At 37.5% G+C, this 7,702-nt stretch overlaps 1 pseudogene; it reads left to right on the forward strand.

The window, feature by feature from the left end:
• Positions 1 to 7,702, forward strand: part of LOC103268126 — a 36,103-nt pseudogene that overhangs the window by 27,428 nt on the left and 973 nt on the right.

The raw sequence follows: 7,702 nt of genomic DNA on the forward strand, positions 1-7,702 counted from the left end.
AAACTGCATTAAAAGGCATGGATAAGAAGAATTAAAAGGGACCATTTTAAAGATCCTTTATATATATACATATATATGTTATATCTTAGTCTCTTCTCATTTGTTTCACACCAGTTATGTATATAAACCTATATAAAAATTGCCTTCCACCAATTGTTCTAATTTCAGCTCATACCATCATTGCAGCTTTTCTGCATCCAAGTGACTAGGCAATTGCATGTTGAGGACCTTGTTTCAAGGCTTTTACATTCTGGAACATTGTTTTGAATAGATTGAAAATGTATTTCCATCCCCATTTTGTTTCTCTGTGTTTCCTGCTTACTGAAAAACATCTCAATTTAGCGAGTAGGCATGTTACTGTCATATAATTATTTATTCTTTTAACATTTTCTTCTTCAGTATCACATGATCTCTATTCTGAAAAGCAATATAATTTTTTTGCTGAAGCCACAAGCAATTCCTCTAAAGGATTTTTTTTTTTTTTGGATGCCTCAAATTGAGCTGTCATCTAGTTCACTGATCCAACAAAAGAGTTATAATTTATTACACATAAATAATTTAGGAGGATTTCTCCTGTCAAAACAAAAAGCCAATATTAGTAGTAATAAATCAGAAAAAAATACCACAGTAGATCCTAAATGTGAAATGAATGATGTTTGACATTTATCTTATGCTTTATGTGTGAAAATCATACTGTGTATTACAAGTAATTATCTATATTTTCATATCAGGTTCTTAGTTCACAATATTATGAAGCAATTAAAGGGGTTGAGTAAGAGCAAAAATGTTCTTTTATAGAAAATATGGCAAAGAACAATCACCAAACAGATTGAGACTTTTCCCTAAATGACTAGCACATAAACAATGAAAGCTAGAGTTGGGATATGCTGATATTTTACATTAACTCAGAATACTTGATAGCCTATATCTGGGCTGGACAAACTTTGTATAAAAGGCCAATAGTAAGCATTGGCCACTGGGTTTCTGTTACAACTATTGAACCCACTCTTGTAATGCAAAGGTAGCCAAAGGCAAAAAGGAAACAAATGAGAGAGGCTGTGAACCAATCACACTGTTGACCAAAACAAGGGACAAGAGGGCTGGAGTTTGCTGACCCCTGGCCTTTATGATAGATGTAACATAGAGGAAATAGAGCTCCAGATGTCACCACAAGTCCAAAACTTTATTGTTAGGAAATATAGGAACATTTGTAAAAGCATGTTACAAAAATGTAAAGAAACAATACGCTGAGCATGTTTAAAAGCAAAAATAGGTAAATGAAATCTGAAATAATGTCACAAAAGTTTTTCCCAATACATCATGATGCTAAAAATAAAATTTTCGAAGTCTAGAGTGAAAGAGATGAGAAGAGACTAAGATGCCACAGAGCAGCCGCCCTTCCCTCAAGGCAAGAGAGAAAAGGGCTCAGAGGGTGCAGGGGATGAACGAGGAATAAGGAGCACAACTGCTACTGGACTGCAGCCTGGTCGGAATGCCAGGACCCCAGGAGAAAGGACCTTGTTTCCTTAGGTATCTATGGGAGGAAAGAGCTACTGGGATAGACCTGGCTTGGTGTATACTTGGTCTCACCCCACTCTTCTCACAGTGATGATTTTCGGAACCAACAAGGGAACTAGCTTACCCAAATATAACCCAAATCATGGTGGCATAAGACCTCCCAGCTTTATTGGTCCTCCCAAGGTGTACCCAGATACATCAGAGAGGTCCTGAGTTCTTGCCTTACTTGTGGTAAACCCCACTTCATCGTGGTCTTACCTTCTTCCAGTCTCCTCGTCACACGTTCAGGGAGCTGCCTCTCTGGCTAATGGCACTCGTGGTCTGCATGGCACAGCGTCCCTCTGTCGGTGATCCCCTCTGTCTCAGGAGAAAATAAATGTTTCTCCTTGTAGAGATGACATTTGGATTAACCTAAACCATAGTGGTTTAAATGGATACAGATTTATTTTTGCCACAAAACAACTTCAGATGCGTGTTATGTATATACATGTGTGTTAGGGGTAGATACACACACACACACACACACACACACTGGGGGTATGCACATTTTGAAAGATGTTATCTATGTATTACTTTTAGTTTGCAGTAATCGAAGGGTCTGGACTTTGAGCTCCTCTTGTAATGACAGAAGTCAAATGTGACTTGTATTCACCTTTTGTTATTGGTATACATTGAGTATTGCAATTTTAATACAGTTTTTTCCCTTAAAGTGTGTGTGTGTGTGTGTATGTGTGTGTATATACACACACCCTATGTATATATGTATATAGCAAAAGACTCCTTTAGCTTTACTATTCTTAGCCTGGAGTTTTTATCCTTATAGTCACTAAATGACTGCTTGATCTCTAGATCATGTTCATAGCCCTGGCAGGAAGAAGGCAGAAGGGAAAGAACTGGCACCTGTACCTTCACTGGCATATTTTTAGTGGATAGAATGCTGTCAAATGCCCATATTTGGTTGCCATAGTGTCTGAGGAACTTATATGTATATTTTTTAATAGCCTCATTAAAATGGTAGTTGGTTAGTCAACTAGAATGAGAGCTCAACTTCTTGTCTACTTCACTCCATGAATAGGATAAATTTCCCAAAGTATAGTAGTGCTTAGGCTGTAATTTTTTTTAAAAAAAAAAACCTCTTTATTTTGAAATATAGTTATTAGTCACTTAATGACTGGTATACATTCTGAGAAATGTGCTGTTAGGGGATTTTGCCATTGTATGAACTTAGCATGTACTTAAACCTGTGTAGGCCTCTACACATCTAGGCTATATGATATAGCCCATTGCTCCTAGGCCACAGATCCATACAACATGTGACTGTATTGAGTACTGTAGGCAATTGTACACCATGGTTAAGTATTTGTGTATCTAAGCATATCTAAAGATAGAAAAAGTACAGTAAATGCATGGTATTAAAACTTGTGAGATAATGGTTGCATATGCAGTCCATTATTGACCTAAAGGTGTTATGTGGTGCTCAACTATAGTTTAAAGTGTACAAGGACTTGCAAAATAGTATGATAGCTCCCATGCAATCTCTGGCTTCTCAAAATGATAATATCTTACATGTGCATAGAACACCAAAAGGATGATTCATAAAATAAAATATTGATAAGTTGGAATTTATCCAAATTAAAACTTTCTGCATTTTGAAAGACACTGTTAGGAGAATGAAAAGATGGACCACCTACAGGAAGAACAATTTTTGCAAATTATATGTCAAATAAGGAACTTGTGTCTAGAATGTATAAAGAACTCAAAATCTCATCAGATTAACAACTTTACAATTTAAAAAATGAGCAAAAGATTTGAACAGACACTCTACCAAAGAAGATATACAGATGGCAAATAGGTACATGACAATATGCTCAACATCATTAGGAAAATGGAAATTAAATCCACAATGAGATACAAACACATACTTTGAAGAATGGCTACAATTTTTAAAAGTCTGACTGTACCAAGATTTGGTGAAGATGTGAAGGAATTGAAATTCTCATATATTACTGGAGAATGTAAGATGGAACAACCACTTTGGAAAACAGTCTGGCAGTTTCTTAGAAAGTTAACCGTATATGCCCACCCTGACAGCCAACCATTTCATCACTAAGTATTTACCCAAGTGAAATGAGAACATGCTTCTATCCAATAAGTTGAACCAAAATGTTCATAGCAGTCTTATTTATAACAGCTGAAATCTAGAAACAACCTGAATTTCCACAGGTGAATGAATAAACAAATGATGACATACCCATGCAATGAAATCTCATTCAACAATTAAAAAGGAATAAACTATTGATGCTTGTGAAAGACACCAGACAAAAAAGAATACATGCTCTATGATTGAATTTATGTAACATTTTTTAAACATGCAAATATGTTAAGAGTTACAGAAATCAGAGTAGTAGGGGCTGGTTTGGGAGGCAGAGTTAACAATTTGGATAGGAGGAAGGAGACTACAAAGGGACATATGGAAGGACTTGGGCATGTTGACTAGGTTCCCTGTCTTGATCGTGGTGATGGTGTTTGGGGTGGGTATGTACGTCAAACCTCAAACTGAATAACTTAAATATGTGCAGTTTGTTGTATTTCAATTATATCTCAATAATGATATTTTTAAAAAGCAAAACCTAAACAATTGAAACAATATCAAGTCCTTGTATCATTATCCAAGTTATCATAACCACTCACATTATAATTTATTGAGTGGCTTCTACTTCCCAGGAATTCTTCTAGGCACTTGACATGTTTTAGAGTATTCGGTCATCACCATCACCATATGAGGTAGTACTATGAGTATCAGCTTTGACAGATGTTGAGACAGGCATGCAGAGGTTAGAAAATTTAGCAGAAGTCATCTAAGTAGAAAGTGGCAGAGCCGGGCAACCCCCTTGGGTCCCCTCCCACTGTGGGAGCTTTTCTGTTCTTTTAATAAATCCTGCTATCTAAACAGAAAAAGAAAGAAAGTGGCAGAGCAATGATCTGACCCAGTGATTTGACTGCAGAAATTTTACTTGTAGAATTAAGCATTCACAAATGCAAGTTGAGAAAGGACATGTGAGCATGTGTCAGAGAACAGATCAGAGAAAGCTAGAGTGAGACCTGAAGGTACCTTAGGCAAGTTACTACTTCAGGGCCCCTTCATGGCAATGGCATTTAAATATTTAATAATTCTTACATGTTTAAAGTTATCTTTCATACCTCAGCTTTTCCAGTGGAGCCTATAAGCAGTTCTCTATTGATAGAGGCAACACAAGGATTTGAAGAGAGTCTTGTTCATGTTTAGAAACTATTGTTTCCCACTTGTCTCTGCATCTTTTCTTCTCTTCTTTTACCTTTTGAAAGCAAAAACATTTTAAAGGTCTTTCACATCTCTGGTTAGGCAGATGCCAAGGTATTTCTTTTTTTGTGTGGCTATTGTGAATGGAATTGTGCTTTTTATTTGGGTTTCTGTTTATTATTGGTGTATAGAAATGCGATTGTCTTTTGCACGTTTATTTTACACCCTGAGACTTTGCAAAAGTCCTTTATCAGTGCAAGGAGGTTTTTTGACAGATTCTCCTGGATTTTCAAGGTAGAGAATCATGTCATCTGCAAAGAGAAATCGCTTGACTTCCTCTTTTCCTATTGGATACCCCGAATCGCCTTCTCTTCTCTGATTGCTCTAGCTAGGACTTCCAAAACTAATACCTGCACACATATGTTTATCGCAGCATTGTTCACAATAGCAAGAACATGGAACCAACCGTGCTGCCCATCAATAGAGGACTGGATTAAAAAATGTGGTACATATACACAATGGAATATTACACAGCCATAAAGAAGAACAAAATCATGAACTTCGCAGCAACCTGGATGGAATTAGAGTCTATAATACTGAGTGAACTTTCATAGAAACAAAGAACTGAGTATCACATATTCTCTATTGATAGAGGCAACACATAAATGGGCTTTGAACAACCACCACAATACTGTAAGAAAAGGATTGACTATAGTGGGAAACTGTGGAGGGGAGGGGTGGCAGGAAGGTGGGATTGACAGTAGTGGAAATCTTCCTGGGGAAGAGGGGCACACCTCATCAACAAAGGTATCTGTACAGTGAATATTTGTATGCCTAACCCTGAAATGTACCCCACAATTTTAAAATAAAACAATTTTAAAAGTTAAAAAAAAATAAGAAAGTTAAAACAAATTCTTTGGTGGTACATTTTAGAACTTAAGATTTATTTCTTCTTTCAAATAAATGCAAGATGTTACATCTTATTTAACTCTGGAATTTCATCAACTTCCAGGTTCCTGTTAGTCTAGTCTTGCCTGATGGCTAATTTCAGTGTTAGTGACAGATTCTTGGACCACGTAAACTTTACATGTCACAAAAATGCAGGCATGGTCACTTGATGATGGGGATATATTCTGAAAAATGTGTCGCTAGGCAATTTTGTCATGGTGCAAACATCATAAAGTGTTCTTACACAAACCTAGATAGTACAACCAACTACACATCTGGGCTAGGTGGTGTAGCCTGTTGCTCCTAGGCTGCAAACCTGCACAGCATATGACTCTGCTCAATATTGTAGACAATTGCAACACAATGGTAGGTATTTGTGTCTCTCAACATAAAAAAGATACAGCAAGAATAATGTGTAAAAGATGAAAATGTGACACCTGTATAGGACAGCTCCTATAACCTTATGAGGTCACTGTCTTATATCTTTGAAGCATCATTATGCAGCACATGAGCACATGACTATACTCAAGGAACATGGGATGGCACCAGCAGGGAGTACTTTTCCTCTCACTCAAAGCTACTTTCTACTTGAGAGGAAGTGGGACCAGACATTTTATCAATTATACTGGGGCTAGTTCTGGAAATCTGAGTTACTGGCGTTATATTTCTCATTTACTCCAGAACTGTTTTAATGTGCGTTATATCAGGCTGATGTTTAGGCAGCCCATTCTTTATTCCAGTTCTGGGATATCCAGTTCCGAACGATGGGATCAGAATTATACTCAAAGAAATAGGATGGAATGAGACAGTGATCCACACGGTTCAGCTATACTGGAATCTGCCTGAAGAAAAATTGTGCTAATAGACAAAGAAAGATGAAGAGGCTAGAGAGTGAGGGGTCACTGAGTCAGATTTGTTTAGTGTTTACCCTACAGTACTGAAGACCTTGGAGGTACCACACTCTAGTGTCTGACCTGGGCCTTCAATGGTTTTCATGTCGTTTTCTTCATAGCGAGGACAATGGTGGTGTGGGGTGAAGGGAGGACGTGCTGATCTCTTCAGAAAAAATGGACAGCTTCCTTTTCAGGCTCATAAGGTGTTGCCCCCATGACTTTTAGAGTCTTCTTTAGCTCAATAAAGAAGGGAACCCACCTGTAATGTACCAGCACTATGAGCATTGATTTATTGATTTATCTCATCACTAAAGCTGATTTTCCTGAGTTGTGGGTGAGATTCAGAATGACCAATGGTGAGAAAAAAAAAATCTGCACGTTTTCTCATCATTCAAAGCATGCCCAATAACAACAACTAAGCAATAGCATTCAGCTTATCCTTACCTCGCTCTTCTCCAAGGATGGGACAGGCTAAATAATTGGTCTCTTTTGTATTCCAGTGTGATTTATAATAGCAATATGAATTCTGACTTGGGAAAGGCAAATACTGATTTACAACTTTAAAAAAATGGTCAAGGCATTGATGTGTCATAAACATATGAATAACAAATGAATCATTAAGATCCTGACTAGGAATTTGGATTTGTTTAACTGGATGTGGGATACCAGGAAGTCTTTCATAAAGAGCGGAAGACAGCAACTAGAAGGGAGAGGCCCATGTCTCACTGTTTGCTCTTGGCTCTAATGAATTGTGCTGGGTGAAGCACTTAATAAAACACAAATGGAAAGATGATCTCTGATTTTCTGAGTAAGGATTTCTTGACAGGGCTGAACCTGAAATGTTCCAAGGACTTTATTCAAGAAAGATGGACTCAGATTGCTTGGAAACATGCCAAATTATTAACGATGGAAGTATCCTAGGTGATTTTTATTTCCTGTAGTTGTTGAAATTTCTGCCACGAATAGATATTGATAGTATAATTAGGAAAAGTTAATAAATATAACTCAGATAAGAAAAACGGGCCCCGGCCCGCGGCGCGGCTCGGCCCGGCCACCGGGGAGC

Source organism: Carlito syrichta, unplaced genomic scaffold (genome assembly GCF_000164805.1).
Source record: "Carlito syrichta isolate Samal-C Ts95f unplaced genomic scaffold, Tarsius_syrichta-2.0.1 Scaffold308771, whole genome shotgun sequence".
NCBI lineage: Eukaryota > Metazoa > Chordata > Mammalia > Primates > Tarsiidae > Carlito > Carlito syrichta.